Raw genomic sequence first — 6,336 nt, forward strand, 5'->3', positions numbered from 1 at the left:
TGTCTTCACAGTCGTTGGTAACTTTCTTGTAACTTTTAAGGATCTCAGACCCATTATTAAAGAACAGATTTTTCCAGTCAACCAAAATCTGCTTCGGTGAGATTACCTTTTTTTTTTTTTTTTTGGCTGCACTGGGTCTTCATTACTGCACCAGCTCTCTCTAGTTGTGGTGCAGGGACTTCTCATTGTGGTGGCTTCTCTTGTTGCAGAGCACAGGCTCGAGGGTGCGTGGGCTCAGGAGTTGCAACACGTAGGCTGTATAGCGTGTACGAGCTTAGTTGCCCCATGGCATGTGGAATCTTCCTGGACCAGGGATAGAACCTGTGTCCCCTGCATTGGCAGGTGGATTCTTAACCACTGGACCACCAGGGACGTTGAAGATTATCTTCTTGAGGGCAGGTACCATGCATTGGTCAAACTTAGATTCCCAGTTCCTAGTATGGCATCTGGCCCATATAGAGCACTAGAATTCATCACTGAAACTACTTTGAAGTAGGTAGTTTTCTGTTGATCACTCTGTGAACTTATTTCAAGTATATGGAAAACACTTACATACTGAATATCCAAACCAAAGCACTTATTTTGTCAAATCTTAACATTTTTACTCTTCCAGACCACACTGCCTTTCCTCTCCTGTGGTATAGTCAGCATCCAGAATCTGGTGTTGATCACTGTCACCCAGGTCGCCATCCTTTTACTATACCAATCTGTAAGCTCTCCAGTCTTCAGTGTTGTCATACGTTTTAAACCTGATGCTGTCTTACTCTGCAGCCTTTTCACTCATTGCTGTGTGATTAATCCCTGCGGTATATGATGCTCCCATTCACTTAGTACTGTGCAGTAGTATTCAGCTATGTGAACGACCATCACTTATCTGTCTCCAACAGATGGCATATAGTTGTTTCCCAAATTGTTTCTGTATTGCTAACAACACTGGTGGAACATCCTTGTACATTGTGCTCAGTGTCAGTCACATAGGATGCGTATCACAGGATGACATTTTAAACCTTACTAGAAATTGTCAAATTGCTCTTCAAAGTGGTTGGAAATTTTTATAAATCACCTGTGTATGAAATGACTTTAATTTGCATTTCCCTTAATTACTGAAGTCTTTCATTCTTTTGGTCATTTTTTTTTTCTTCTGAGCTTTATTAGGTACCTGAAACCAGGTACCGTGGGGTTTTACTGGGTTTGAGTCCCAGTTATGTAGGTTCAGGTCCCGTTCGAGTCCCAAGCAGGGTTTTGGTTGAGGTTCGAGTCCCAATCTGAAATAAATGGTTTCAGTACCTTTATTCATCAACTCTCGGAAAAGACAAGATTATGTGTGTCAAAGTGAAAAAAGAAATCTAAGTGTATTGACAACATTCTTCTCCCCTCCCCTCTAACCTGAAGATTCTCTGCTTGTTCCTTGCCTGCCAGGCTTGGGAATAAAGAGTCGAGGTGCCAAACTGAAGAAACCCAGGTAGAGGATGGATCTGTTTCCGTAGAAGGCACATAAAGGAAAATCCAGGAAAGGGGGGGTTGGAAGGAAATAAATATGTCAAGCATGAGAAGGTATTTGTCTTTCTCTGACTACCTTAGATTATATTCCATTAAAAGTTACTACAAGACAATGGCTTTATTTCCCTGTGCTGTGCAAAAATATCTGAAATCGTGCAGCTCTGACTGGGACTTGACTTCAGTCATTTAGTTGAGATCACACACCCACCAGGTCTCAGGACTTAATGTAGCTCAGGTTCTTTTTTCTTTTTTTAATTGATTAAACATTTTTTTATTTTGCATTGTGGTATAGCCGGTTAACAACATTGTGAGTTTCAGGTGAAGTTCAGATGCTTGATGTCTTTTTGCAGAAAGAACACGCTGAGAGACAAAGTGATAGATAAGAAAAGGGTTTATCTAGAGAGTAGCTCATCCACAGACAAGGTGTGGGCCATCTCAGGTGAGAGCCCCTGTATTTCCTTTTTTGTAAGGTATCTCTTTACATCCTTTGCCCATTTTTCTATTGGATCAATTCATTTTTTTCTGAGTAATTTTTAAGACTTCTTTATTGTAGATGCCAATCCTTTGTAAGTTTTATGTTTTTAATGTATTTTAAAATTTTTATTTTAGTATGGTCAAACCTATCAGTGTTTTCCTGGTGCTGTTATTAAGTAGCATTTAGGCTTCTTTACCCTGAGCAGAATAAAGTTTAGCAAACAAAAATGGTGCATAGTCTTAACATCCCGGTAATCCATTAACACATGCAAGAGTTAGAACATTCAAATAGTAGAGAAAATTACATGAGAAAGAAAAGTTAAATTTCCCTCTCTCCCCTAAAATTGGTGACCATGGTAAGTTTATGTATCTTCCCAGAAGTTTCTATGAATGAAATAACATGTATACATATACTTTAAATTTATACAAATGAATACTGATTAACACTGTTCTGTGCCTCTTTTTTTCCCCACATTGTAACATCTTAAGACTGTTTTCATATCAGGACATCGATATACACATCTTTGGTTGAATTGAAAGCGTGTGCTTTTTCTTGTTTTAATTCTTCTGATTGATGTGGCTTAATTGCTCCCAAAATGAAAATAGAAAATGGCAGTTATGGTCAGGGCTTCTTTTTGGATCTTTGGTGCATTTGAAGGACAAGGCAGTATAATCTAGCTTCTCATTTTACCTAGAGGGCTAGAGATTCAGTAGGGGCCCAAAGGGCTCCAATCTATTGTCCTGTGTAAACTGGAAGAAGAGGAAATTAAAACTAGCTCCTACCCCAGCTATAAGATACGTACTTTAATCTGGTTTGTTTTAGCTCAGCCTTCCAGGAACAAAGTATATTTTACTGCCTTAAGCAATTGCAGTAACAAAGAACATATGAGGGTAATAATGGAGAAGCGCTACTAATTCTTTTAAAAGATTCTTCCACTGTAATACATGAGTTATACATGAATGAGAATGGTGACATTTTAGGTTCACCAATATGAGAAGGTAAAGCAATCTTAAGATAGTAAAACAGCTGGCCAATTAGAAGTTTACTTTTCATTTCTGTCACAGTGACGTGTACGTAGTCTTGAGCCAGCTAATTCAGTTTAACACGTATGAGCATTTCCTGAATGAAAGCACAGTCCTCTCTTTGAAGGAACCAGTATCACCATGAAGATTCTTGGATCATGGGACTATAGGTTTAAAGTATTTCTTTTAAGATCCTTTCAATACATCCTCTTGGATGGCATCTAGGCTGTTACGTATATTGTGGAACCAAATAATTTTTGGAAGAACATAGACAACACAGGGCTGAAAAACATTCACTGTGCACGTGAGCAGATCTGTCCTGGCTGTTCACCAGGACAGAATTCTGCCACCTTAGAAGTATTACTGGGAATTTTTTGAGGTTATGTTTAAACTGCTTTATTGAATAAATGGTATATAAGTGTAACACAAATGGCTAATCTCCACTGTGTATTTTATGAAAGTGAAAAATATTTTTAAGGATCTAAAATTTTACAATACTACCAACTTTTAACAGCTTTTTGTTTCTCATTGAAAATTTTCACATACTTGGCATTTTTCAAATCTTGTCGGCTTTTCCATTTTCAGCATGTTGGGCTATTTTGCTTTCTATTTAACCCACCTAGTAATGTTCACTGTAAAAAATAGGGCATAAAATATATAGGCATGTCTGACTTGGAACAAGTTCTTTATTACCTGCACAGGCGACTAATATAAAGTAGAATGTGTGGAATGATGAGGTTTTTGAGGTGAGGGGACAAAGTTGCATTATATCCAAATTTTCTAACAGTGGAGCCAGTTAATGTGTACCACTTATAACTCTATGGCTGATTCATATCAATGTATGACAAAACCCACTGAAATGTTGTGAAGTAATTAGCCTCCAACTAATAAAAAAATTAAAAAAAATTTTTAAAAAGTGTGTACAACTTAAAAATGGCTATACATAATGCTACTTCCATTTCTCTCATTTCAAAGCAAAAGTAAATGTAGCTGGTGATTCTCAAACGTTTTGTTGACCTGGGGGAAAGGGAGCATATTTTACATGTGCAGAATGCTGGCTGCCAGTCTCCCAAGTAGGCTGATGATCATAGCCTTCGAATAACTGACAGTTCTTTGGCCCTAGAGATACTGTGTGACCCAGGAAAAACGACCTACTCAACCAATTTTGTTTCAATTAAGATGCAAAGTCAGATTCTTTGTCAGCAAATACCCTTTAGAAAAAATACACCACAAGCCATATTTGGAAAACATTTAAGTATATTTAAACAGTTACTCAAATAAGAATGCATAGAACTATAACAAGAAAATCATATCTTTAAAGAAACATTTTATGAAGTGAACTGGCACAGTCAACCAGTACATACAAAGTCCTCCATTATACAGATTTCTTTTGGTGGAACTTTATAAGAACAAAGCGGCTGGGATGGGCTTTTTACTTTGGGGGAGAGGGGTGGCCAGGGAATGGTCTTTTAAAGCACACAGGTTTTTATCAAGCCAGCCACCGTAACAGAATTCACTGAGGAGCTAATAGGCACATGCTCCCTTCAGGAAAGGAGTTCTGATTCACCACCAAACTACCCCGACTCCAGACAGGGGCTGAAATAGTCCTGATGGCCAAGAATCAGATCTAGATGAAACAGTGGAAATTTGCTTTCAAATACCTGTTGCTCTTTTTTCCAAATCTACATCTTAATATTAACAGTTCTTATCCTTGTCTATTTTGTTTCCTCAGAACCACCTAGGGCTCAGATGTACTGGTAAAGTTTGAAAACATTCTACTCTAAGTTTTCTGTTGACCTCTGACCCAAGTACTGAAATAAAGTGAATTTGATTTTAGTCAGGTTATATCTAGAATGAAACAGTTGCTAAGTTCTGTGTCATTGCACAAATAGGATACCTCCTTAGAGACAGAAATTTTTCCTAGCCATGCAAATAGTTTAAAAAATTAGAGAACTCAGTGCTGGTGTCCTGCTTGTTGCTCTTGTGATCTTCTGACTGCTGCTGCTAAGTCGCTTCGGTCGTGTCCGACTCTGTGCGACCCCACAGACAGCAGCCCACCAGGCTCCCCCGTCCCTGGGATTCTCCAGGCAAGAACACTGGAGTGGGTTGCCATTTCCTTCCCCAATGCTTGAAAGTGAAAAGCAAAAGTGAAGTCGCTCAGTCATGTCCGACTCTTCACGACCCCATGGATTGCAGCCTACCAGGCTCCTCCGTCCACGCGATTTTCCAGGCAAGAGTACTGAAGTGGGTTGCCATTGCCTCCTCCGGATCTTCTGACACCACGGTGCAAATGTGCCTACAAGTGTGTGGGAGTAAACACGGCCATGTGTTTGTTGTTGGAAGTGGGATGAGGAGGCTGGAGTACTAGTAAAAGGGCCGAGCACCCAAGAGTTAAAGAAACAGTTATAAAAGCTCTGCAACAGTAAAAAGGCTGGACATGCACAAGAAAAATTATTTAAAATACTTTGAACTCTTAACATAAGTGTAAGTGAAAATCTTTCCTGGAACCCTTCTTGAGTGCTCCATGTAAAGTGACGTTTGGCACATTTTTTGGCAATAGTGACACATATTTTAATATAATCACAGAATTACCAAAGCTGTCTGTATGACAGCTCTGCTGTTGCTCACTTAAGTCCCCAGAATGAAAAGCAGGCTGCCAAGGCCACCTTACTCCTGCCTCTCCTTTGTAAGGTAGCCAAATGCAAACCATTCTTTTTTTTTAAATACTTGGCACCAAAAGGAAAGAGAGGGAAGGAGAAGGCCGCCTACCCTTCTGAGCTGGGACTAAGTGGGGCCACAGAATTTCAGTGCACGGAGCCTGCGCTGCCTTTCTTCAGATGTTCATTTTTCCAAATAAAGCAAAACATGTTAATAACGTCTAGAGTATCAGCATAATGCAGCCTGTATTGTAAAGCCATATCCTTAAACCATATCCATATGTTTTTCCCCCAGCCTATTAAGAAATGGGCTATACATCCACATTACAAGTGGTACAATTTGCTCCTCTAGTAGCTAGAAAACACACACCATCTGATGTAGACAAAATCATAGTATCACACTATCTCAATCAATTCCAGTGTTTCCAACTCGGAGACCACTAAAATATCTCCACCATCTCTATAGCATATTTTGCCCTCAAGATGCACTGCATTTATTATTAAAAATAGCTTATGGGCTTATGGGCTTCCCAGGTGGTGCAGTGGTAAAGAATACGCCTGCCAAGCAGGAGATGGCAGGTTCGATCCCTGGGTGAGGAAGGTCCCTGAAGAAGGAAATGGCTACCCACTCCAATATCTTGCCTGGGAAAGCCCACGGACAGAGGAGCCTGAGGAGCCTGGC

This window comes from Muntiacus reevesi, chromosome 16, assembly GCF_963930625.1.
Source record: "Muntiacus reevesi chromosome 16, mMunRee1.1, whole genome shotgun sequence".
In the NCBI taxonomy this organism is placed as follows: domain Eukaryota; kingdom Metazoa; phylum Chordata; class Mammalia; order Artiodactyla; family Cervidae; genus Muntiacus; species Muntiacus reevesi.